Source organism: Triturus cristatus, chromosome 3_1, assembly GCF_964204655.1.
Source record: "Triturus cristatus chromosome 3_1, aTriCri1.1, whole genome shotgun sequence".
In the NCBI taxonomy this organism is placed as follows: Eukaryota; Metazoa; Chordata; class Amphibia; order Caudata; family Salamandridae; genus Triturus; species Triturus cristatus.
In genome coordinates, this window is record NC_140583.1 from 1,164,863,100 (window position 1) to 1,164,888,418 (window position 25,319).

Genomic DNA, 25,319 nt, shown 5'->3' on the forward strand with positions numbered 1-25,319 from the left:
CCTTCAAAATAAGTAGAAAGTTGTTTTACCGCTAACTGAAATTCATCGAGATCTTCACTGTCATGACCTATATAATCTGGTAAGTGATCAAAAACATTATGACCCTCAACGCCTAAATAGTAATATAGCAGACTAGGTTTCCTATCCGCGTTAAATTTTAAACTATCAATAGCCCCTAAGACGGCATTGAAAGACCTATACCAGGTTCTCCTGGTTCGTGTGGAAAGGGACTTGGAGGAGTAACAGACTGCATTGTAGTTAAAATCTACTGTATCACACAATAGTAAAACCAGATTTCGGTAAAGTTTACTAATTAAAAATATATGAAATACAAAATTGCCACTGTATACTTCAGTTCTACCAAATAATACTGTAAAACAAAATATGAACCAAATGTAGAATTAGCATGTTAATCTTTGTTAACACGAAGCAGGAGATAAAACTATAATTGCAGAGTAAGCGTGTTAATCGCTATTAACACAAAGCAGGATATAAAGATGCCTTGTTGCAGTACCACTTTTCGCCATTGAGAGTGCTGTAAAAAATTGGTGCTTGAAAATTCCGTAGTTCTGCAAAACTCTAATGCTGTTCTTGGCACTTCCTGAACAGCATTAAGCAGTAGACACAATGTCTTGAAAGAGGCGTCGCAACACACAGAAGAAACCTCATGGTGAAGATTGAAGATTGACGGGCTGATAAGACGAAGACGCGTTGGATCCAGAGACTCCGTGGAGCACCGAGGCAAAATCACACGCTCAGAGGTAAGAGTAGAGGGATAAAGTAACTGTTAACTGTGCTGTGAGGTTGTGGAACCTTTGCAGGGCTTGCGCGAGAGGCGGGCTTTGTGTAGGTAGAATAGTAGAATTCAAATGGAGACAGGGTACTCGAGTAGGAAAGCTCACACAGCGTTGAAACGCCAGCCAAAATGCAGTGTGTAATGATTCAGTACAAATTGTAATTTCACAAGAATGAAGCAGAGAATGTGTAACAAACCACAAGCTGCGTACCGGGGAGAACGAGAAAAAAATGTATACAGTGGCAGTCCGGTCAAATAAGCACACCGTGAGGTGGGGCCGATATGGAGCTAATAAACAAAAGCTCCTCCAAGTTGAGAAATCCTCCTGGACTCGAAAAGAACAATCCTGAGCCCTTGTTCAAATAAATATAAGTAAAACCACAGTACCTTGATCCTGAGATCGTTCGTGAGTCTTGGAAGTAGGTGGGAAAATAAAAATGACTAAACTTCCACAATGACTCCTCCAACGAATTTGCATACCAATCTTGTTGCCATTCTTGTAAAGTATTTTCTGACAAACTTCAAGCTGCTTTTATGGGTTTTATTAAAGATGAATACAAATAGTATATATCTAATGAGGGCTCAAAGGATCAGCACCAACTGACACTGTGGTGTTCCAATCCTCCACCCACACATTCCATTTACTACAATATACAGAATACTGGCACAAGAGTAAATAGTGTATTCCAAATAGAGTCTGTAAGATGAGGACATCAATATAACAGCCTATCAGTAAATAACTTAAACATCACAAGAAGCATAGTAAAGTTTAGTGTTGCAGAACTCCTTTATTGGAAAGTTAAAATTTCTGCATTGACAACCCAGTCCTGTCTTAATTCTAAATGAGGGATGACAAGATTGAATCCAGTTCCTTAAACATCTTACCTGCCAGCATAATCAGAAGATTAGCAAAGTAATATATGAAAGCTGCAAGATTTACATTTTTGTTAGCAGTGTACTACCCATAATTGTTGCTGGTAGTGTCTTTCAGAATGTTAATTATCCTTTAATGGCTTTCAGGGCCTTTCCTCTAGTTCCATCCACTCATATATGTTTAACCTGTCGCCGCATTAACCTGATCAAATGCATATAAATATGTTGTAATAACTCAGCTGTGACATGACACTGTTTTAATCCGTTCTTTTGATGTACTAGACTGTAGGCATATTCACATCAGTCCAAACATGGATGTCTTTTTGACACTCAGAGCTTGTGAGCTCATATTGGAGCGGGATTGTCCTTCCGGCCATCTGCTGCCAAATCACTCATTCATTGAGGCCTCTGATGCTTCCCTCTCCATCTTCACTTGAGTAGGCTTAGATTGACTACAACAACCGCGGCTGGATCTTTTACACTGCTTCCTACTCCTGAGGAGCCACTCCCATTGTTGAGAGGCTCCCTTCTTCGTCGTCCCCAGTTTCTCCCCAGGTCCTTATGTCCGTTGGTTCCACAGAAGAACAGGGTTGAATCAGGCATTAATACTTTGAAGCATGCAGGATACAACAGGGCATACCGAACCCCTATTGCCCTCAGTTTTGCGAACACTGATGATGCACAGTTAGGAAAAGTGGCCTGCTTTCTGTAGAAGTAATCCTTTTCTCTATAATTAAGTCGTTGCACCACTATTGGCCTCATCTACCTGATTGCAGCAATTGACATACTCCTGTGTTGATTGTTTTCTTGGAATCCTGGCTTTTGCCCTCTGCAGGGATCCAGGCTCTGTTAATCAGACCTCAGACCCTATGAACTTTGTCTAAGATGAACATCTGTTATATAATACAGCTGTCTAGACCACTTGCCTGGCCTGACAGAGAATCAGGACACTCAGCATACACTGAGAGGTGTGAAGCATTGCCGAAAATTGAGTAACATGAGAGGGCACAGACTCTCATGATGTCTGTTGTGTAGCCTGTGGTTTAGTGTGAAGATGAGAAGATACTTAGATATGCTACACAGTCTAGTGAACACATTATTATACATTATGGTAAAAAACATCTTTGCTAAGAAGTGAGGATGCCCTTGCTTTGTCAATACTTGATTGTTCCCTGCCATAGCAGCTAAAATTCCAAGGATAATACATTAGAGACCTAATCAGTTGTAGGAATGCACTTACTCCTGTAAAGTACTTTGGAGGTGGGTGCTGTTTTGGTTCTTGAGATGTGTTTTGGCGAGACACATAAAGAACCATATATGAGTGTATGTGACTGGCACCATAAGACTTTATTTAGCCAGTACACTGGAGTGGGAGTTTGAACGTTTGAATCAGATAGGAAGGCTGCACTTATTGCCTGTATTGGTGAGGCTAGTTTATAAACTAGGATTGCAATTACAATCCTAAAGAAAGTGGCTGTCTACTAAGTGGAGAACTAGACTCTGCACCTTGCAGAAGCTCAGTGTCATCTTAAGGATTTTGGGGACCCTGAGCTAGAGACCCTGAGTTAGAAATATTTTGGTGCCCCTGCTTGGAGCAACTTTGAATTGTGTTACCCTTGTTTTTGCTAATTCAAATCCTGTGATTCCAAACAAAATTGCATTTTATGTTAAAGGCTTGGATCCATAAATGCACAGAAGTGAGCTGGAGAGAAAGTTCACTCTCCCACGAACCCCATGGAAGGTGGTGGCCCAGCAGAATTGCCACTTTACCCATGTCCTAAAACCTCTCTGCAGAAGATCTATGTATAGCCTAAGTGTTGACTGGAGGTGCTATGAGCACTAAGCACTGGTTTGGAATGATACACATAGGTTGCTAAGAACTGCTGAACCCCAGACAGGAGCTTACTTCTTAAGGGTCTAAAAGCAGAAAAGTGGCTTCCATGGAGATTGTGGTAGACCGCAGGAGTCAGCTGAAATCGTCTTTTGTTTTATTTGCAAGGAGAAAACTACACTTACATTCACTCACACTCATTCACTCACTCACTTGCACTCCTTACTTGCACTTGCTCATTCACACTCATTTACTCTCGTTCTTACTCTTTCTCTTTCATACTTTCTCAGTTTCATTCTATGATCTCATTCTCTCTTTTTCACATATTCTGATCTATTCTCAAACGCTTTTACCCCCTGAATCTCACTCATACATTCACTCTTTCTTTCACTCAGTCATACCTTCTCACTCACATTAACTCAATCTATTCACACTTACTCATTCTCTATCACAGTTACACTCACTGTCATTCATTCTCAGTGTCATGAATTCTCACATTTACTCATTAACACTGTCCCATACTATTCCTTACTCATTTACTCTTACATACCCACTCTCACTCACCTACAATCACTCTTACTCATTCTCTCTCACGCTGACTCAATTATATTCATTGACACTCAGTCTCACTCATTCTCTTTCTGCCGGACTCTCACGCACGCACACACATGCTCACACATACGCACGTGCTCTCTCACAAACACACTCACAAGCATGCACACAACATACTTTTAAATGCAGTTTTGTATTTACCTTAGCTGCCAGCAAAGGCCCCGTTCTGCCTCCGGGTGCTTCATTTGTTTTGCACAAATAGTGACTAATAAGCGGTATTCATTAATAATGTGACTCAAAAGGGGAGGAGGACAAGCCGCCCTTGTTCTTGATACTGATTTTGCTACCTCTCATGCCTGAGGCCGCAAAAGCAGTGCGAGCCCTCGGCAAAGGGCAAAGCGGGGGTCAGAGTGGCATCTCCGGGTGACCCCTAAATGACATACATGCCAGTCATGCTTCCAGATTATAAGTATTGGTTCAGCACTCTTGTCACTAAAGACTAGATACATTTTGTTTTCTGGAGTGTCTAACTAAATAATTAAATATAGCAAGATTGTTTGTTCTCTCACTGCACCATTCATATCCAAACAGTCCATTTTAGCACCTAGCAACCATGGGGAGGTTCAAAGGTGCCTTACACCTAAGCCCTTTGCATAACAGGGACCTACACATACCTGTACCTACAGAAAAGATATAAAAAAAACTGCCCTAGTGCCTTAAATGTAAAAATGTAAATGTATTCATGTCCAGCGATACTTTATTATTTCATCCTGTTACAATGGGCGTTGCCACAGCTTGGGTACATAACTTTTTCCAGGTTATAGTTTAACATTTTATCTGTGTTTAAAAAAAATAATTGTAATGGCTTTGAATGTTGTTAGTTAGAAACACATTTTGTGCTCTAATGTTTTCTTATTATTACATGTATTAATTCCACAAAAGTGCCTTTGTGAAATAAGCTTATTTTGGGCGGTGCAATCGTGCGTTTTTAGTTTCCAACATGTCCATAGGATGGGAGAAATATAGGATTGTGTTTGGCGAGTGGTTTCTAAACTAATTTCGGGTTAAGCTCTTCCCACGTCTAGCGAATTTTTGGGCAAACACTCCCCACTTTCTAAGGCAGCTTAGTGTACCCCTTCAAGGTGGTTATTGATATGCTGTTGTCAGAGTGCTTAGTTTGTAAAACAAATAAGTGCCAGGGCTCTTGTGAGGAGGCCGCTGCAGTTTACGCCACACTGTGCCCCTGCCATGCTGCCAATGATAGTAACAGCACAGCTACTAACCATCTCAATTCCACAAGTGTGACAATTCGGACTATTCCAGGACCGAAAGCAATAAGAATGGCATGGGCGGCAGGTAATAGTACATTTTAATGTATATTGAATTAATAATTAACTGTTGTTGTGGTCATCTCTAAATTAGCCAGATAGTGCCAGCTTACAGCAGACTGTCACAAGTGCCGGTGTTGAGCCCCTGAAACCACCAGCTCAAATTAAACACTGTCTTTTCAGTTGGTGTAGTAAGGCACGTGATCTGGGTTCTGTTATTTCTATTCCCAGCCTCCCCTGTTACTGGTTTGCTTGTTAATTGAGGTCTGGGGTGTAACAGACTTCTCACCACTCCCATTGTTTTTCTCACTTTGTGATTCCTGCTGTATTGTCCCTCTCAGCCACAATTGCCCGTCGGAATGTTGGGTTAGAGGGGCCGTTGTTCCCAAACGCCGCTCTTTAGAGGGTCCCACTGCTGGGCCTCAACACTTATTTGTTATAGCATTTAAAGCAAAGATGTATTTTTTATTAATTATGAGGCAGCTATCACGGTTAGTTCTACTAGAGTAAGCAGATGCTGGATATGCTGTGTTTTCTCTTTCCCTGAAGCCTGTGTTTATGAAACTTTGAAACACATTCTCGTCCTATGAAGAGCACTGCTTCAGTGTGCTGGCCTGTGCTTCTGACATTCCTGCACAATCATGAGGGCGTTGAAATTATATCAGGAAGGGAACCAAAAGGGTCTACTCCCAGTCATTCCATTGTATGCCCCTTCTGTCTGGGCTTCAGGGTTGTTACTCGGGTAGGAGACAGAGGCACTGTACTTGCCAACCTGCTTAGGCATCAAGAAAGCAAACAGCAGAAGGGAGAGGTAACAGGGGCTCAGTCAGCATAGTTCCGAACTCCTTTTCTTTTCCATACATTTTCTTTATTGGATCTTCCATAAATGTACCTAATCTGATAACAGATTTAGGATCTTTTCATATAACGATGCAACCATCATTAAAGGGGGACAGTGAAACCCATCCTGAGTCCTTTTGGATGCAACTAACCTCACTGACCATACATGAATGAGATGCTACAGAGGCCAGTGTTCCAAAGGGCTCCTGGCACAGAGGGTTGCAGATCTTCACGTGGCAATGAGATTGGCACAATTCACTCTCCCCCTCCAATGAAAGAGAACCTACGCCTCTGGAGAGCAGCAGAAAAGCTAGAGCAAAGGAAAGCAAAGTAAAAGGAGGGAAAAAGAGGACTGAGGGGTTAGAGGGAAATAAGGAGACAGAAGAATGAGAGAGGGACACAGGAGGGAAGAGGACTCGTAAACAAAGAATGTCCAAAGTGAAAGAGGGAGCCAATGGTACTGAGGAGAACTGCAGCCAAGACACTGAGGTGAGAGAGTAAAAAGTCACAGAGGACGACTAAAGTGTTTAGTACTATGGGGCATCATTCTCGCTAGAGATGGTTACTATGTAGATTGAGTAACTACACTATAGCCTTGTTTAAGGGGTAGAAGATTATACAGCACAGATTAAAATGGATACAGACTTTTAAGGGGAGCCCGTGAAAATGAATATAAGTGATATGTGAAACTTTGTCATTAATATTTACAGGCAAACACCAGAATGAACAAATGCCTTCCCAGGGGAGAAGGTATAGGGGAAGCAAAGTAGTAGGGCAGTGCAAAAGCCCAGTTCATAAAGGACCAGCACTTAGGTTATAATGTGGATGTCTGAGATACAATGTAGGGCTTTACTTTCTTCAAAAGTTGCTTTCTTTCAGGCAGTTACCAGAGTGAACAATTTCATTAAGGTGACTTCGCAGGGAAGAGGAATGGTAACTAGAGCAATTCTAAGGGACTTCGAAAACAAGTCTCGGGCATTTATGTGTGAATGGGATCTAGAGATCATTATTCCCTACTTGATTGAGATGGGCAGTGATTTTGACAGTGGGTGAAATCCGAAGAATATTGAAATATATAAGGATTTACTATGTGCTGTGCCCTAAAGGATAACAGATTTAGGGGTAGATATCTGAAAGTTTTCAATGATTCAAAGCAGGCCATCACAAAAATAAACGAGCATTGGCACTGCCAGTAGGCCTCGCCTTTATAGTGTGATGCCTCCACTATATGTGATTTTGTTACTGCTGTGTGTGCACTGGTGATCTGAGTTTTTATTGTGATGCAAGTGTTAGTAGAATATGTATTTGTGTATGCTGTGTTGCCTTTTTCTGGGTGGTCAGTGTTTGTGTCCATCAACTCTGGGTCCCTCTAACATCCTCAAAACTGGAGAAAAGGGACACAAATTTGACCTAGATGCCTTTTGTGGAAAAAAGATAATGAAGGCCTTAGCACAAAGTGTCCTAGATATCAAAAAGGGCTCAGCACTGGGGGAGGGTGTTGACGGGGGAAGGTTTGGGCATAGAGGGCTGAAGAAAGCAGCCACAGCAGCTAAGGAGTCGATATATTTCACTTCATGAAGGGGCAGCATGTGTCAATATTTGTCACCCCACTAGGAAAACTTCCCACATGTCGGGGATGATAACCACATACCAGGGATGATAACCACACACCAGGGATACCCACCAGAAGCCACATATGGTTACACTATGCCAAAGATGGTCACCATGTATCAGGAAGGGACACACCAAATGAGTGCCTTCAGATGGGAGGAATACCCCCCATAAGCAGACATCGCCAACAGCGACATTCTTACAACCATTAAACATGCACGCAGGCACAAATATAATGAAATACTAACATTTACACTTTAATTCACACACAGACAAGCGCGCACACACACATGCGCACACAGACACATCTCACACTTTGCAGTTGTTGTGAGGCTCTTATTCAGCTCCAATGCCTGCTTTTGATGGGTGAGTGCTTAGGACAGGGCACTATACAGAAGAACTTTCATAAATCTAGGGAGCAGAGCGCTCCAGGCTAGCTTGTTTGTCCACCAGATCTGAGTCAGGAGGGTGGAAAAATGCAGGAAACAGGACAGGAGATGTGGCATGACAGCAGGCAGCAGAAATAAGGTAGATGTGAGGATAGGCAGAAATATTAGCTGTCTTTACCGTTTACTTAAGGGCACTCCATCCATCCCTCAGTCAGTCAGGCTATTTGCCAGGCTCAGCCAATGAGTGACGGTTGTGAGGGTTCCATAGTGTCGACATTGTTGGGGGGGAGAGGACAGTCAGTGCCATCCACTGTTGATAAAATGATTGCCCTTACCCTTTGGGGCCCTCTTACATGCGCACTAGGCATCTGGACCAGGATACCTAAATGTGCCACCAGACAGGGCATGCACAATGGGCATGCAGTTACAGTGGACAAAGATTCAATATAAGAGAGCTAACAGACTAGCTACAGTGAGGAAAATGCTTTGACCGTGTTATTCCCTTAAGTGTACAAGATCAGGTATTCTCCTGCTGATCTATGATGAAATGATATTTCAAGGAGTGCCAGTATCACCTATTATTTTTTAGATTCATTCTAATCTATGGTGAGAAATGCTCTATTTTGCTACCAATATCTTGGGGTTGTTGAACGAGGGTTGGGCTTGCTTTTCACACAATCGACTTACTGTAAGATTCTATGAGTGCCCTATTAGAACCTTTGACTTTTTGTATGTGAATATTATTTGTCACGAAACCCTACTAAGCCCATATATTTTCCGAATATTCATGAGTAGAGAACTATGATGAACCCCACCCCTCCCCTAGGAAGAAGTGGGTCTTGGTCGCTGAATTTCGGGTGGGTGTGCTGAACTGCTTCCAAAGACCACTAGCTGCCAGTGTGCAGTATTAGCGCTCACTGTTAAATAAAACCTATTAAAGCATGCTATAATTGAGGAAAAGCTAAGCTGCATAATAAAATTAATACATTTTTCAACGGTGCTAAACAAATTAAAGTGTGTATCATTAAGGGAAAAATACTAGCCCGCATATTTTTTTTGTTTTAATATCAGCTCCCGGTAGATCAGATACTGCCGCACACAGCACCTTGGCATGGCTGGACACGGGGCTCTCAATGACCCACTTGAAGGAATCTCTACAGAGCTCCCAAATTGCCATAATATAAAGCGATATCGACACAAAGTATTGGAGTGCTTTACATAATCAACAGAACCATTACACAAGAACACTATCCTTTTACATGGAAAAAGGGAAGATTAATTTATTTGCCCAAAATTACAATATGTGGAGCTGACTCCGACACTCAAACATGTTTCCCCCAGTTACAAAGTCAGCACAAAAAACAGCGTTTAATACTTAAAAGCTACATAGAAAGGAAAAACAAATTAGTTAATTAATAAAAGTAATTAATTTTTAAATTGAATTAAAAATATAGAACCATGTTATCATTATGGAAAAATAAAAACGAGATTCTCGAACAAAGTTTAATTTTAATAAGCGACATTTACACTCCAGTTCCAAAGTACACAATGAAGCTGGGATCGAAGTAAAAAAAATAAGTCGTGCAAAAAGCAGATAAAATCTGTTAAAAGGAGTCCTTGGTTCACACAAATAACGAGACCAACAGGAAATCGCAAACAGAGGCGGAACCCGAGAGACCCTGGCCGCCTTTTCGGTGGGTGCGGCTATAGTCACGAGCTAGCCTTAGTCGCTGTAGAATGCATGTGGTGACCAGTGGAGTCTGAGGAGGACAGACTGTGCTTAATGTTTTTGTCTGTTTGCTGTGAACCCTGAGAGAGGTATGTGCCCGCTGTGCGCCTGAGTTATCGACCCACAGTGATTCCCCAGGTACACATAATAGGGAGAGGTCGCTAACGTAGCTTCTGTCTGCCCCAAGGGGTAGCCTGTTGAAGGAGTTAGCCGGCTATTCAATGGAACAAACATCCCGACATCACAGGTCTGATGCCTTGGACTCGACTATCATTCCCATCAAATTACTTTTTTACTGTAATTCTTATGAATTCAAATGGGTTTCTGATTTGACATGGAGCTGGCTAACTTCGCCGCCCAGGCTTAATGAATTGAGAGATAGGACTAACCTTTTCGAGGGAATGCAGACAGACTTCTGGTTTTTGACTACCCAGATTCAAAATCACGTCCTAAGGCTTTATAAATGGTTCATAGTGTACATTGTGTTTACACTGAAGTATAGAAAACATACGCAGCGGAGCTTTTTCCAGAAATATTTCACTTAATGGCATTACCAGCTTGCCTTCTCCTTTCCTCCTGTTCCTCTCCTCATGTAGTCCTCGCGCAGCTGTCTCAAACTGCTGATAAGGGGCTGCAGTATGCACATAGCTCGCACACCAAGGCGCAGTCTTGAGCCTGGCAGATAACAGCACATCAGCCTGCTCTGTCTGCTATTTGGAACAAGCCAGTGTGATAGGATGGCAGGTGTAGCTCTGCAGAGCTTCATTGCCCAGAGGGGAGCAGGGGTCATCTTACGCAGTGCGAAAAGAAAGCGTGGATGGCCAACAAAAGCATAGTGACCACACCGTCATCCGCTTCAATCAACACGCATGCACAGACGTCACCCAATGATTACACTGACATTTTCTTTGTGGGTGAAGAACTGCTGCAGGTTTATTTCATACAACATAAGTATGACAATAAATGGGTTATCTTACGGGTGATCCAAGGCAAGCAGCCCCTAGCTGCTCCGCCCGCCTGGTGAGCCAGCACGCACGGTGGGTCGATGCCCGGCAGTGCGGCACATATTTATTTTCAGATCATCCACTGGGTCACGTGATCTGTCTCCTACTCCCGCCCCTTCTGACAGGGGCGGAGCGTGTTGTGGCACACCCCCGGTTGGTCAGGCCCCCCATCCGCCCGAAGGACTAACGGGGCGCCGTCGCGGTCTTCCCAGAACCCCCTTCGGCTCGTGGACCTTGGCTCGGGCACCCTTACTGTGCCGGACAGGGGTACCCTTACTGTACCGCCTGTCGCAGAGGTACCCTTACTGTACCAGTCTGCCTCCAGATCGCCCTGTAACTCCGCCACAGCTCTGGGGAGGCTACCGTCGCTGCCAGAGCCCCCCCTTCCTCCCTTTGCTGTTATATGTGCCCTGCCCCTGCGAGCCAGCTTGTAATGGGCTAAATTAGGGGTCCTGTTCTGTAACCCGTAAAAGATGGCATTAATTTGCAACATTACTCAGAAGCCCAGGGCAGACGAACAAAGGATGTCTTTGGGCCCCACTGCCGTAAGCTTAGACGTGACCGGTGTTCCTAACCTTCTGAGCGATGCCACAGCAGATCATCCTAACGTAATTATGGGAAGATCTAGCACCTGCATATGGAGCCAGAACTGAACCATAGCTGAATTCCTCAATCCATCGCTTCCCTTCATATCCTAGCACGAAGGTTTTAATTTCCACACTATCTACAAAGGTGATGTATCGATAGCGTCATGGTTCCTGAGTTGCTGCTGCTACTGCCAGGATTGCATGATTTCTCGGCTGGGCAAAACATTTTTAACGCCACTGCTAATCGGACGCCTTTTATATGACTGACTGAGCTGCCGAAGAATACATCTCTCAGCTCGAGGACCCAAATTTGTGAATGTTTCCCAACTCCCTGGCTCCAAGAAAGGCTGAGCGGGAAGAGCAGCACCTAAATCTGTTTCTCAGGCTGGGAAATATGGCATTTGCCTTTCTACTTGCAAATTAAATTCCATTAAATAGGACGATAGAGTCATATACTAGTCCCGCTGTCCATCCCAATCTTTTCTTGCTCTCCACTGGGACAGCATATCTAATTGCCTCGCTTGTTGAAAAGAAGCTAGCTTTCGGACTTTTTTTTTTTTTTTTTTTTGTGGGTGAAGAACTGCTGCAGATTTCGGGAAGCAGAGGAGGAACTGGGCAAGCTGCACGCCTAAGTAGGGGGGCTAGCCTCGCCCCCCCCCCCCAACGGCCCACCTCCTCCTACACACTACTGGGAGATCTCCTCCCTGGGCGTGGCCTCGCTCGCGAGGCAGAAGAAGGGGGAGGGGGAAGGCTGCGACGGGCGGCCACTAGAGAGCTGCCCTGCTGATGTCCCACTGCGTGGGACGCGGGCAGCGGCAATCTCTTAGTGAAATCGCCTCCGCTGAAACAAACACCCAGAGGCGGGACAGTTGAAAGGAATGGACCAATAGAAGGCCAGCATTTTGGATTGGAAAAACCAATGGCAATAGGTGGGTTTGCCAAAACCCATAGAGGAGGATACAATAGGTCGATCAAGGCTCGACCTTAAAAGGACACAGAAGAAAATCATGTGTACATCTGTGATTTGCAGTTTGTGCGCTTGGGTAACAAACTAATGAAGGGAGGCACTTACCTTGATTCTAATATCAGTCCTCCTGCTTTATCAGCAGTTTACATGGGGTATGCTGTTGCCACTTTTTCTCTCTGGCTTTCATGTTCGTATTCCTTAAAATGCTGACTACAAGATCAATGGATATTTATAAATCCCATATACTCCCCTAGTTTAAAATTTTGTCGTACGGTACTTGAGCGTATAGAAAAATTGCCTTTTTTAAAATCTTACTACAGAATCACGTGTGACCGAAATTCAGGATTGTCCATAAATCTAATGATTATTTATAGGTCGTTCTCACTGTAGCAAGGTGCCTTCTTCGTGTTCGTTCGTCAGCAGTAGAGTTTCACATTCCGGAATCTAACCCTCCTCATTATACCTCTGGGTCTCGTGTACGGAGAAAGTTAATTCAGGCTCTTTAGAAAAAAAATCACTCTTTTCTCCAGCCTTCTAAATCCAAGTGTCTCATTCCCACTGGCAATGGACTGACAGATTTCTGTCAAGAATATTTGTGTGTCTGTACTAATTCTCTTGTAGAAGGATTTGTTTTTAGAACGTGGATAAAATAATTTATAAAGCATACCGCTATCTATCTATGGTGTCTCCTAGAACTGCTTTTCAAATACAAACCTCAGTAGTTGTATGCTGAGATCAATCAAAGAGAAGGGCTTCAGGGTGATCAAGTTTAGACTTTTGCTAGCCATGGGAGAGCTCCAAAATGAACAACTGCTTGGGTGGAGGAAGGTAAGTATGTTACTTCAGGAGAAATGCACTGTCCTGTGTGGTTGATAGGATGTAATCTTCTTTGATAAATGTGTCAATAGGTTTCAATCAAGGGCTATGTGCAGAATGCACATTAACTCATATTTGAAACTCGCCAACAGAGGCATCCACCGGAAGACCTGCAGGCTTCGTAGACACGATCCCTTCTCCTCAATTCATTGAGAAGGATGTGGCAGCATTTTGTCATGTTTGCAAGAGGAAAGTTGAGAATTGTGGAATCCCATCCTAGAGAGATGTGTGTACTCGAAGTCTACATTTTTCAAAGCTCCTACCCAATAACGTTGAAGGTTTTCTGGGAGAAAAGAGAAGCAAGGCCTTGGATAACTGTAAATCACGAGTACAAAGAACCTCACATTTCGGTTTATTTTGCTCGTTGTTTTTTGCTCAAATCTGTTTATTGAATTTCACACAAAGTAAAATATGGTTACAAAAAGACAAAAGTCAGTTAGCCAAAGGGGTGCACTGGGAAGCGGCGGTGGGATATGTAGGGTAGGTAACATATAGTTGCTCAAACTCACGAAGAAAGCAGCACGCCATGAAGAAAGTCCAATACAAGTCCAGGTTTGTGCTTCCTATGCGCAGTGCAAGGGTGCATCTAAAGAGGGACCGACATCTTAACAACAATAACAAACCTAGGGGCAATGAAGAAGTCGGACCAACTCACCCATTCCAACAAGATCTTTTCCCGGAAAAATAAGGAAAGAAAGATAGGAGAGGGGAAGTGAAAAAAAGGGAGGGGGAAAAAAGAGGGAGAGTTCGCTCGGGGGCTCAGTGGGAGGGAGTGAGGAACGAGAGACCCGTTACCAGAGGGGTCTGGGTAAGGTCCTTTTTGGCACACAATATGATACTTATAATGTGGAAAGGGGAGAGGCAGCTGCTCGCCATTATGGTATTGGTCAAAAAGCTAGAGGGTGCAGAGGCGCAGCAGGGAAAACAGAAGAATTCTATTCCAGACATATAAGCTATATTGCCTCGAATTTCGTCTCTGTGAGAGGCAGTTTATGGATAATGTGTTCCGGGTTTGCCAGAGCCTATGGAACCACAGTGCTATTGAGGGGGTCTTTTTTTTACACCAAAAGAGGGCAACGAGTTGTTTTACCGCTCCGGTAATGCAGCGAAGTGTCTTCAAATCAGAGCGTGTCATACCCTCTAATTGAATTGTCCAGGCTGAACAGTACGGCAACTTCGCTCGATGTTGCATCTAGAGGGAACTCCAAATAACTTTTGTCTGACATCAGCAGCGGCCCCATTGTTGATATTGTGCACCTTGGTCCTCCACATCACCGTGAAAGTGGTAAAAGGAGGACTCCTGCAGCTCCCGTTCAGCACTAGGGACAGCCAGGACAATTCTGCACCCGGACTCTATGGGCCAGGTAAAATTGAACTGACTGTTGTGGTTTGATCCTGGGACCCTATCACCTTTCCCTCTTGGGTTCTAATCCAACTCGACCTGCAACTGACCGCATGTCACTACCACTTTTTCCCGTTGACTTCAATGCGAAAGTTCTGCAGTATCGATTTGCTGTCATTTATGGTATCTTCTAAAATCCATAACTCTGTTTATATGTATCTGATCACGTTCATTTTGGTGTCTAAATTGATTATCTACTTTATTTTTATAAATTGGTGTCATATTTCTATTGAGTCGTGTCAATTACTTATCGTCCATGTTGGTACTCTGAAATGCTTAGCATATGTTCCTCTTGTAAAGCCTGACTGCTCTTTGCCACTCTACCAGGACCGAGCTAAGGATTCATTATTGAGAATCCAAGGATCATATTAGGGGTTTGTGAGAATATTGCATGGAGAAGCCTAACTAGCATCACCACATAATACTTCACCTTCTTACATATGTGTTACAGAGGTGGGGATCCTGAACTTGTATTTCGCAGTGCCACTTGATCATAAGTGATTTTTGCACGAGAAACCCTCTTAATTGACTTTAGACTCTAAAATTATTTTTTAAGAATTTTTAATTTTTCTAAATTGGAATTCTAGGGCCCTGTGTAGACCTCCATTCCAATAGTACATTTAAAAGGCTTAGCAAAGTTAGGTAAAGTTTTAAAGGTAGTTTTATATTTTTTTTTAAAAAAGGTCCTGAATTCCAAGTAAATAGTTAGGCACAATGGAGGCTGGTAGGCTTCTTGACCTGGCAGTAATCTCAGCCCTGACGATCAGTGATCTGAGGGTGTTGTGCAAAGCAAGGTGCTTTAGCTGTAGAGTTACGGCTAAAAAGGAGGAACTTGAAAAAGCCCTCAGCTCCTATGAAAGAGAAAGATTAGAGAGGGAGGGCCATTCTTCAGAAGAAGATCCTGAAGAGGGTGAGAATGATGCCCTAGTCCAAATTGATGATGGGGAAGAAGGTGAAGACCTCAACTCTCCACCCTTTCCCAGACTCCCTTCACCAGTGGGAAGTGACAGGAGTCACTCTTGCAGACTCCCCCTACTGGTAAGGTGGTAGCAAGCCTTGAGAAAGAGCTTGACCTCCTCTCACTAGAGGAGAAGAAATTGAACTTGAGGAAAGGAGACTAGGTCTTGAAGAAAGAAGGGTCAAGGTGGGCTTGAAGCCAAAAGATAATGATGGCTGGCAATCTTAATAGGGAGAAGGAGGAATATTTTGACCCTAGGATCCCCAAATGGATTGTCCCCAAGTTGTGTGATGGTTATTACATTGACAAATGGTTTGCAGCCTTTGAGAAGGCCTGCCAAATGAGGAGGATAGGGTACCAGCACTGGGGCTCTCTACTGTGGGAGTTATTCTCAGTGAAGGGCAGAGATAGACTTCTGACCCTTAATAAGAACGTGGCTTACTCATATCAGCATATGAAGGAGCCCTTTTTAGAAGGATTTGGACTGACCACAGAGAAGTATAGATTGAAGTTTAGGGACACCCCTACAGGTCACAGACAGACAAAGGTGGACTCTGTGGACTCATCAGTCAAAGCACTATAAGGTTGGATAAAAGGCAATGAGGTGGACACATGATGGGCTTTCTAATCTAATTATAAAAGAGCACCTTTTGACTGATTGTACCACAAATAAATTGCTTCAGCATTGGGTGGATTCCAAGCTGTCTTCCCCCAGAGAGCTAGCGAGGATAGCTGACTAATGGGTCAGAATAAGGATGTCCATAAAGACCCATGGTGTGAGAGACCACAAGAAGGGTGCTCAGACATCCCAGAAGGGGAAGGAGGTGGTCAACAACAAAGATAAAAAGGAGGAGTTCTTAAAAGGCCCTCAAAAATGTTCTCAGGAGGGTGGCCCGAGACTTGTCCTAGACCAAAGGCAAAGGGTATCAGGGTAAGAAATGGGACCCAGCAAAGGAATTCTGGGCTGTGTCATGACTGGCATCAGGCAGGACACAAAAAAAGGAGATGCAGCATGCTCCAAAAAGTCCCCCAGTGGTGGACAATCCAAAGGATTGACTAACATATGAGTGGGGTGGAAGTGTACTCTGGAGAGGCTAAAGGATACACTGGGGCTACTTTAGTTTCCCTGGGTGGGGTGGATAATGAAGCCCTAGCAGTCTTACTTCCAAACCTGGAGAAATATTAAGGCCTAAAATCAATGGGACTGAGGTAGACGATCTGAGGGATACAGGTGTCAGTGTCACTATGGTGGCTGCTAGAATGTTTTACCTAGGCCTAATAATACCTAATGTCAGTCAGCGGGTTACCAATGCTGACAATGACACTGGGTTCCGTCCAATAGCCTTGGTAAGCTTAGATTGGGGAGGGGTTACTGACCCAAATAAGGTGGCTGTGTCCCCTGCCAACACAGTCGAGCGTCTGTTGGGAAATGATCTAGAGAGTTCTGCTAGGGCTGAAGTTGAAAGGAAGGCCCATGCAGAAATGCTCCCTGAGTGGGTGTGTGTTGCCAGAAGCGTACAAGCAGCATATCAGAAAAGCCATGGGAGCTTGGATCCTGAAATAGTGGAACAAATCACCCAAAGCAAGAGACAGGCCAAGAAGACTGCTAAGGCAGCCTCGAAGAGGTCACAGGACCAGGGGGAGAGTTCTCCTGAGGGAAATGTCCTAATGCCTGCGGAGGGAACTGCAGCAGAAGGAGTATGGCGTGGCAGAGCTAATTGCAGGAGGACCCTCCAGAGAGGACCTATGCCAAGGGCAAAAGACATACCCAACTGTTGAAGGCCTTAGGCAGCAAGCTGCAAGGCAAGAAGAAGGGGATGTCTGTGGCGCCCATAAGGGCTACAGGGAAGATGGGGTTCTGTACATCGAGGCCAGAGGCCCCAAACCAGGGGCAGTGCCAGTAGAGTGGTGTTCCCCCAGGTGTACAGAGAGTTTATTCTGACCTTAGAATTATATTGCTTGAATTGTTCATTTTTTACTTGCCAAATACAGTCGTTAATGAATTAATGACCTTGGCAAATGACATCCCCCTAGCTAGAAATCTTAGACAAACCAAAGCCTGGAACAGGTTGGTTACCCATTTTTATTGGCCCCAGATATCCGAAAAAGTAAAGGAGTTTTGTCACTCGTGTGTCATCGGTCAAGCCAGTGGCAAAACAGGGGCTTGACCAAAGGCTCCCTTAATTCAACTTCCAGTAGTTGGGACTCCCTTTGAGAAGGCAGGGATTGACATTCTTGGCCCTCCTGACCCACAAAGTGCATCTGGGAACAGATTTATTTTAGTGGTCCATGCCACATATTTAGTCATTGAACCATGCCACTAGGTACACAGAGACAATTCCCCTCAGGGCTGCCACTGCCGATTGAAAGGCCCTCCATGGCATCTTCACCAGGGTAGGGTGTCCTAAAGAGGTGGTCTCTGATAGTAGGACACATTTCATGTCTGCATACCTAAAAGCTAGGAGGTAAGAATGTGATGTGAGCTACAAGTTCATCACCCCCTAGCACCCTCCAACAAATGGTTTAGTTGAAAGGTTCAACAAAACCATGAAAGGCATGGTACTGCGTCTCCCTGAAAAACTCAGGAGGTGGGATGTCCTGTTACCTCGTCTCTTGTTTGCCTACAGAGAGATGCCCCTGGACAAGGACAAGTGGACTGGACCTTATACCATTTTGAAAAAGAAAGAGGAAGTCACTTACTTGGAAGACTTACTCACTTGTTGGAGTCCTCACAGAGTTCTCCATGTAAATCGCCTAAAGTCACAACAGGACAGAGCTTACATTACCATGCTCATGCTCACTGATGGAGGCCAGGAGGAGGAAAAAGAACTCCTCCCTGACCTACTGTCAGGCAACCCACAAGATGGTTCAGTAGAAGGTACTGTCTTATCAGACTTTCTGACTAACCAACAGCAAGCTGATTGCAGGCAAGTCCTAGGTCAGTTTTCTGAGCTCTTTTCTTTTACCCCAGGTCCAACAACTTGGTGTATCTATAATGTGGAAATTGGAGACAGCCTCCCTGTCAAGAATAAAATATACAGACTGTCTGATCAAGTCAAAATTTGCATTAAGACTAAGGTCAACAAGATGTTATACCTGGGGGTGATTGAACCTTTTGACAGTCCCTGGGCTAGCCCAGTGGTACTGGACCCCAAACCTCACTCAAAAGGTGGAAACCAGAGAAGAGGTTCTTTGTGGATTACAGGAGTTTAAATGCAGTCATTAAAACTGATGCACATCCCATTCCAAGAGCAGACGAACTTATTGACAAGCTGGGTGCAGTCAAACTCTTAAGTACTTTTGAATTAACATCAGGGTGCTGGCAGATTGGACTCGCCCAGGGAGCAACAGAGAGGTCAGCATTTTCAACCCCAGAGGGCCACTTCCAATTTAAAGTTATTCCATTTGGCCTGCAAAATGCAACTGCCACTATACAAAGGTTGGTGAGTAGAGTTGTCTCATGCCTTGCCAACTTTAATGTAGTATATATATATATGATATAGCTGTCTTTAGTTCCACCTGTGAGGATCACCTGGCCCACCTGAAGGAAGTTATACAGGGCCTGCATCAGGCAGGGCTAAATATCAACACTAGTAAGTGCCAGATAGTGCAGAGTTCTGTTTTGTACTTAGGCCGTCTAGTAGGTGGAGGCCAATTCCAACCTCTCCAACCCAAGATCCAGACCATTCTGAAGTCGGAAGCTCCCAAAACCCAGACCCAAGGCAGGGCATTCCTTGGCTTGACTGGTTACTACAGGAGGTTTGTGAAGAGGTATGGGTCTATTGTGGCCCCACTCACTGAATTTACCTCCAAACCTCCAACTTAAGGAGGTCATATGGACCACAAAATACCAAAAGGCCTTGACACCCAGAAGGAGGCTATTTACTCAGCACCTGTCCTGAAGGCTCCAGACTATGGGAAGGAGTTCATTGTCCAAACAGATGCATATGAGCATGGGTTGAGGCAGTGTTGTCAAAAACACATGATGAGGACCAGGATCAACCAGTTGCCTTTATCAGCAGGCGACTCCTCCCTAAAGAGCAGCTTTGGAGTGCCATTGAGAGGGAAGCCTTTACTGTTGTTTGGTCCCTGAAGAAGCTGAGACACTAACTGTTTGGAACTCACTACAAGATTCACACTGACCACAGACCTCTCAGATAGCTGATGCAGATGAGAGAATCCCAAATTGAAGAGATGGTCCATTTCCTTACAGGGTATGAGCATTTCAGTAGAATTCAGACAAGGAGCTGACCATGCCAATGCAGATAGCCTTTCCAGGTTTTTCCACTTAGACGATGAGAACTTCCAGGGCATAGGTTAGTTGCTCATCACCTTCAATCTAGGGGGGAAGGGTCATGTAGGAAAGTGTCCTTTTTTGTATGGTCACCCCCACACACACTTTCTGCCCCAATGCTGATTGTTATGACTCTGAAAGTGTACTGGAGCCTGGGCCACACCTCTAGCAGTTTAGTTTAAGAACCTCAGTGGTGAGTCACAACGCGCTATTGCTATCTGGGATAAAGCCTGGAGCACCACATTTTTTAAAACATTTTTCCCTCTCCACATGTTTGTTTATTTGACTTATCTGCAATTTATAATATGTCAACAGTCTCTTTTTTGATCGAGTGGTGAGGGGGGCAATGGTGAAGAAAAAGCTGCCTGTGGATAAGGATAAATCTAAAGTTAAAGTTAATATGTCCCACAGCACCACATTGGACTCTTTCTTGGCCAGAGTTGTTGGTGTCATCTCCAAAGAGATTGACATTGCTAAAATACATCTGACCCTGGACCAAGGGGATCGTCTGTGCAACCTCCCCACCCCTTAGAGTTGTTCAGATCATCAGCCATGTATTGTGATGTGCGAACCCGAGGTCATACATAGTTCACCACCTGAGGAAAGTGTTATTCAAGTGCATGTGCCACCTAAACGTGATCTTAATGATTCAGTTGCATTCCATATTAGCGATGGTGCCCCTCTGCTGAAAGGAAACATTAGTCAAAGCATGTTTGTAGTTAAAAAAATCCCACACTGAAGTGTTTTGGTAGGAATACCTGGGCTACCAAGCAGGAGCCTGAGTCCTTCTTACCTGCTGTTGGAGATCCTAATCTAAAATGGGATCAGCTGCTAGATAAGCTTAAAACCATTGCTGACACTTGGGTTACTTCTCTGATGGAAAAAAGGAGTCGTCTGAAACTGCTGTACTGTAATAAACAAGGATACCTAATAGGGAGATGGCGATCTGTGGTGCTGAGCCAGTGGGGTCAGCAGGGACAGTAGGGTCAGTGAACACCTCAACCATATTGGATAGGTATATGTCCACGCCATTAACACGTAATTAACCTATTAGCCATAAATCCCGTCTGTTTAGCTTACGGCACTCCTAAGACCAGAGAAGGCACTGAGGGTAAGAGTAACCCTCCTGAGCATGATCCTGAAGGCTCTACTTGGCCCGATGGGTCTGATCAGTCACACTTAAATCTCCCTCCTGAATGCTGACCCTATGTTGTAGGAATGACCGGGATGCTAACCTGAAGGGGGATTGCATTGTTATTAATTGAAGGTATCTGAGCCTACCCCATCCTCTGATTTTATTTTAATAAGATGAGCAACTCAATACATTGCTGTATTGGCGTTCTTCCATTGGACCTTTTTTTTTTTTTTACAGGCGCTTGCAACTTAGGATGAAGTCTGGGCCACTGCAGCACCTTCCCATGGTCTGTGGACCTGTTTGACCTCCCATACCAGTTATTAACAGATGTCTCCCCTTTTCTGTTATGGAGTCCATTGATTGACTCTCAACGGATTCCCCACCATCAAAGGGAGCAACTAATTCATCAAAAGCTTGTTATGTTCCTGCAGATCTGTCTCCAATGGGTGTGGCCAATGATAATGGCTCCTAGGTGAAATTAGTCTGCTGGAATATTGCTGGTTATCGATCTAAACCAGCATGGATGGATTATATCAACAAATTAGACATTGCAATGATGCAAGAAACTTGGTCCTTGTAGGAACCTTTCTGGGACGGTTTTGAAAGTTTCAGTGTGTTGGTCATTCCTTCAGCAGGACATAGAGAGCAGGGGGGGTTCAGCCACTATGATCTGCATCTCCAAGTTTTTCAACTAAGTTGAATTTTGTTCTTGTTAATTTCCACAGCTCCGTTTATGACTTGATGTGCCAGATTGACACCCTATCCAATGTGTTGTCAGTCTTAAATCACGATTTTTAAGCCTATTTAACAACTCATGTGGTTTTAGAAGATGATTTCAATACCAAAATGGGCCCAAATCCTACAATGTACGATCATTTTTTGATAACTGATAAGTCATTGTGCACCAAAGCAATTGATCACAGGGGTCTGAAGTTATTGGAAGCATTATGCACCCTGGGTCTATACAATACGGCAGAAATTGTGGGAGATTTCCATAAACAGTCCCCTACTTTTTTCAGCTAGGGCCAAAGTACAATCATAGATTCCATCTTTATTTCCTAGGGAGTTATATCCCCTTTCCAGGGCGGTGACTGAAAACCCTTACAGTGATCATAACACTATTAAGTTTGTTCTTAATTTACCCGAGTGTGCTCAGTCTTTCGTTTCCTCCGGTGTAACTGATTTTTGTCAGAAGGATAACAGGCTAAAGCTAAGGTGTAGGGCTGTCCATATTCCCACTCAGTTGAATTCGCTTGTTGGATCAAATCTTAATCTAATAATCAATAGTCTGTTGACCATTAACCCCTCACCCTTAGAATCATTAGAAGCCTTCCAGGAATTTAATGAATCTATTAGGAAAAGTTACAATAGGCCACTCTAGGACAACGGGGGTGCCGAACCAGGGTGATTTGATAACACCTGTAGAACTGCCAACCATAGATTGTATGCAGCTCTTCATGTTAAGGCCAGAAATCAGCAGCTAATTGCAAAAGCAAGCTTAGCCTATAAGCAATCGATTAGGAACACAAAATTGGTGATTCATTAAAAACATGGGAAAGAGTAATCAAAGATATGGATACCAGGAGATTCTGGGCAATTGTTAATTGAAGGAAGGTAACTTCTCCAGTGACAGCGGGGCTTGGATGAATTATCAGACCTAAACATGGCAAGTACACTTTAGGCAGATCTATTCATATGGGAATAGCTCCACGGATGTGTGTGTAAAAGATATCACGCAGTTCCCCATTGATATTAAATTTGATCTTGAAGACGTTGTTGCTGTCATATCGGCCAGCCCATCAAATAAGGTCCAGATAGGGTGCCAGTGGACCTTTATGAGCAACCCATACAATTGTGTGCCCCTGTAATCACTAATGTTTAAATACTGCAGTCTCCTATAACACTCCAACGTCATGGCAGACTGCTAGTATAGTCCCAGTGTTCAAGAAAGGCACCAGACAGGATCCCCATTGCTATATGCCAATATTATTGCTGGATTATGTGGTCAAGATTGTTGGGTGCATTATTTTGCAGAGGATCAAGGATATTCTTTGCTCAGCATAGTTTGACTTCAGGGAAGGCTTAGGGACCCAGCAGCAATGCCTGTACCTGATAATCTGGAAATACACCGTCACCAAAAAGGGTTCACTCTGCCCTGCTTTTATGGCACTCAGTAGCGCCTTTGATTGTGTAAATTGCTCAAAACTGTGGAATATCCTAATTAAGATAGGTCTACGTCTATCTTTGGTTGATTTTCTTTGTGCCTTGTATTGTAGGGTCAGTGCGTCTGTAAGATACGGAACAAGGGGTGAATGCACTGAACCATTTGACCATGCCCAGGGTTTCCGACAGGGCTGTGTATTAGCCCCCATTTTATTTGTATTAATGACCAAAATTATTTTCTAGTTTCACAGGGGACGGACAAGGCTAAGATGAAATTGAATTTTGTGCCAGCCATGCTTTATGCCAACTCTTTTGTTGCATTCATGAATAATTTAGATCTAGAAACCAATTTTGCTAAGACTCACTATGTGGTCTCTGGGAGGCATAACTGCAAAGTCAGGCCTGTATCAATAAAGGCAAAAATCATCTCAAGGGTTAGCGATTTTTCCTACATAGGGGTCACTTGATTCACGTAACAGCTGTCTACTCTGTCCCTCGAAACCAATGTTTAGGTTTTAATCAATCGGTTCGGGTGTTGTTTGGATTGGCATCTAGTGTAGGCAGTTAACCTATTTTACCTTTGCTGGAGGTTTACAAACTTAAATGCCTTCCAGTTTTGACTTAACAGCCGCCATCTGGGGATATCGTGACTGCTCCAGACCACAGGAGGAGGAGAATCATTTCTTCAGGACACTGTTGGGCATATGCCCAGGCAGTCTGAACTTTTTGCTTCATAAGTAGTTGGGTTTAGCCTATGTGGAAGACCAGATAAAACTTGCCCACTTCTCCTTTTATGGCTGTCTGTATGCAGAAACCAGCATTTCTTTTTCAAATGGGATGTGATCTCAGATTGTTTACCTTGTGTCCTTGGCTATAGAATCCCTTGGTTGGGCTATATAAAGAGTACTGCTGCGGCACTGGGTAGACCTGACCTGTTCTTGTCTCATACGCTGGGCAAGGAAGAGTGTGTCAGGGTTAAGGAACTATTTATGGGATATGCTACTGTTGTTAGAGAGTGTAGAAAATGGAGCAAATCCACATTGAGAGACAATATAGTCCTTAAAATGAGTGGGGGGGGGGGGGCTGAGCCCTCTATTTCCCGGGTGAAAAATGTTTGGGAAAGGTCTCTTATAGCTAAGTCCTGGGCAAGGGCAATCAGAAGTCATCTTCGTTTTATGTTAGGACAGTATCACCCGAAATCCACATTGGTTTGTCCCTGTGATTATACCTCTTTGCAGACATTAGAGCACTTTACCTTTTTAGTTCATGCCTGGGCAGCGCTTGTGGTGCTCTGCGAGGCATGCTGTATTCGAGGATAGACTAGAAGCGCCACCCACTAACCTCCCATATTTTTCATTGGCTTATGTAATAAATAGTCCTTTTTAAATGCTGGCTTTTGATTAGTTAATAGGCTTGTAAGTCCCTCCTTAGTACCGCCTTGTCTTCATTCATAGCCTCCCATAAGGACTGGCTTTTTTACTCTTGTTGTTATATACTGTATGGCTTATTTAGTCTGTAAGCACTATTTTCTTTAATGAGTTTCTCCAACGGCAGGCCCGACATGCTTTCCTGCAACATTCAGTGTGCCATACTCACTTTCACTTTCTAAGCAGCACTGGACAATGGCGGCCGCTTCTTTGAAATTAAATTGGTCTCCCATTTACACGAGTTTGAGCTATTGGCGTTGTAAATGACAATGCCTTTTATTTATGTGTTAATTAGCAAAACAGTCAAATGAAAGGCATTGCTATTTACAATGCCAATAGCTTAAATGCTCGCAAATGCGATACTATTGCATTGCAAATGTTTGTTTTGTAATTACTATGAACCTTTCCGGTGTAGACACTTATTACCTATTCTTAAAAATTCTGGCTTTCACCAATAAAGACTGGCTATTTATTTTCTTCGTATGATGCCTGAGCCGGCTGTCTGTTACTCTCTGGGAAGCTTTTTAAAAAGTGCATTGTGCTGGACAACACTGTGG

General features: G+C 43.7%; 1 protein-coding gene across 13 annotated transcripts in view; it reads left to right on the forward strand.

Annotated features, from left to right (window-relative positions):
- PKNOX2 (PBX/knotted 1 homeobox 2) overlaps positions 1-25,319 on the forward strand; it is a 3,737,380-nt gene that overhangs the window by 170,925 nt on the left and 3,541,136 nt on the right. For all 13 annotated transcript variants that reach the window (XM_085646078.1, XM_085646083.1, XM_085646080.1 and 10 more), the window contains exon 2: positions 610-761. The gene's annotated coding sequence lies outside the window, so the exon portion shown is untranslated. The remainder of the gene's footprint in view (positions 1-609; positions 762-25,319) is intronic.